Source organism: Loxodonta africana, chromosome 5 (assembly GCF_030014295.1).
Source record: "Loxodonta africana isolate mLoxAfr1 chromosome 5, mLoxAfr1.hap2, whole genome shotgun sequence".
In the NCBI taxonomy this organism is placed as follows: domain Eukaryota; kingdom Metazoa; phylum Chordata; class Mammalia; order Proboscidea; family Elephantidae; genus Loxodonta; species Loxodonta africana.
This window is the reverse complement of record NC_087346.1, coordinates 51,342,263-51,344,902: the sequence shown is the minus strand read 5'-3', so window position 1 is coordinate 51,344,902 and position 2,640 is coordinate 51,342,263.

The window sequence follows — 2,640 nt, the reverse complement described above, 5'->3', positions numbered from 1 at the left end:
AATATGTACTTCCTTAAAAATCTAGAAATAGCAATACCATGCGATCTAGCAACCCCCAGATGGTGGCCCGCTACCACAACTGACTGCTCTGACAGGGATCACAATAGAGGGTTCCGGACAGAGCTGGAGAAAAATGTAGAACAAAATTCTAACTCAAAAAGAAAGACCAGACTTGCTGGTCTGACAGAGAGACTGGAGAAACCCTGAGGGTACTGACGCTGGATACCCTTTCAGCTCAGTAATGCAACTATATTTGTTTATAATTTAGAATTTTTTTTATTTACTTAGGTTTTTCAAAATTTGGGGTAGGAAACATAAAGGAACCATTTTACCTGTTTTTTTCTTTCTTTTTTTGTTGTTAAAAATGCTTTCATTCCGGGTGGGGGAGGGGAGAGCAGTTTTTCCTTCATTAATTGGGTCCTGGGATCACAGTGGGGCCCTGGTTGTGCTGTGGTTAAGAACTATGGTGAGCTATGGCTGCTAACCAAAGGGTTGGCACTTCAAATCCACCAGCGTTCCTTGGAAACCCTAGGGGCAGTTCTACTCTGTCCTATAGGGTCTCTATGAGTCAGAATTGACTTGACAGCAACAGGTTTAGGATCCTTACTGTAGGCATGGCTAATGGATGGGGTAAATGTCTCCAGATGATTCCTAGTTTGAGAATCTTATAAGCTGTGACTTATAACTGACTGTTTATAGAGTGCTTTGAGAATTGTAGTAGCTGAATCTAACTAATGAGGAGAAATTTCTTACAGTTGTCAGGTATTTTGGCTGTTTTTGTTTGTTTTTTAAACCTAGATTAAGCCTAGATCAAGGAACTCATCAAAGAAAACAGAACAGTCAGTCACTCCTTGGATTTAAGTTATTTTTCATTGGGAAATGTTTATTATATAAAATAAAAAAAATTTTTTTTTTTTTTTTTCAAATAGTGGCTCATAATTACCTGGACACTTTGCAATCTACCAAGCCAGTGCTCCCTGAGCTGTATTACATACATTGAAACCTCCCATTTCTGGAAATCTGCTATGCTCACTCTACTTATATTTTTTAAGGAAGTATTTCATGTGTTTTTCAGATGTTTCAATACTTCACCCATAACAAATAAAAATTTGGTAACAAAATAGAATTGCTCTCTTCAAACAAAATACATCACCAAAAACATTTTACGAAATATTTTAAGTTTAGTAAGAATTTTTAAAATGCTATCAAATCGACATAGACATAGAAGTAGATATAGATTAAAAAAAAATTTTTTTTTGATACACAGACATATATGCCAGGGCAGTTGTACCAAATTGAAAACATTTTTGCTAAATAGAGTCATTAGTAAGTAAATAGGGACACAAGGACTTATAAATTCTATCATATCCAACTAGACATTATGATATATGAATGTCCCAGGAAATACACCTTTCTGTAATGCTACTTAAATATAAAACTGCAGCTAGATTATGACATATAGTATATGGTGACTCGGGCTGCAGTTTTACACTTAAGTAGCATTATAAAAAGTATATTTTCTGGAACATTAATGTATGCTGGCAAATGGCTTCTTGCACCCTTCTAGTGTGCTTTTTCAGTTTCACCAAGTTATATAATGATTTTTAAAGTTAATCATTGAAAAAATGTACCCTTCCCTTAAATTTCTTCCCTTTCTTTCTTAATATAATCAAATAACTTATACCATTCAATGAGATGGTTTCAAAACCTAATTCAACTTAATTTATAACAAAAGATCTTAAATTATTTGTATTCGAATCCAGAAAAGAATAGCAACAATGCGGTAAAGACCGTCCATAAAGTGAATATTACTTTAGGAAACACATGTAACATACCTTTAAACGTTATAGCATGTTAAAACTCTTTAAAAAAAAATCCTATTCTCACTTAAATGTCCATGTCTATGTTTTTTTTAATGTATAATTATAAACTTGGAAAACGTAACTTTTCAATTTCAATATTGTTGACTCAAGCTCCCAGCCAATTGCCACGTAGTCATAAAACTCTGTTTATTTCATGAAGATTATATATCTTTCCCAAATCTTCTATTTCTGCCTTGTGTTTCTAAAACAGGTCAGTGATCTCAGAGGAGGGAACTCTGAATAGAAGCCCAAGCTGGTTGTTCCACAACACAGACCTCCTCAAATATCAGGACAGTTCAAATGCCGAAAGATAAAACGATGGCTTTTAGTGATTTGTTTTTGTATCTTCCAAACAAGAATCATTTAAGCAAATGTCCTTCCTATCTGTTATAGGAAATGTCAGGTAAACCCTGTTATTGGAAAACTTTCTGGGTCCTGAGGTCCTTAGCAATTAATTTTCTTTCTTGTGGGTCTCTGGGAAAGTATTTCAGCTGATTCTTGAAGCATCAGTATAATTTCAAGAGGCCGGCAAGAGGAAAAAAGGTTCTTAGGCCAAAGAGAAAGGATGAATAAGGCTAGGAAGGTGTAAGTAAACCAGTTAAAACCAGTTGCTATCAGGTAGAGTTTGACTCACGGCACCTCTATGTGTGCCAGAGTAGAACTATGCTTCATAAAGTTTTCACTGGTTGATTTTTTAGAAGTAGATCACCAGACTTTTCTTCTGAGGCACCTCTGGGTAGACATGGACCTCTAACCTTTTAGTTGGTAGCTGAGCATG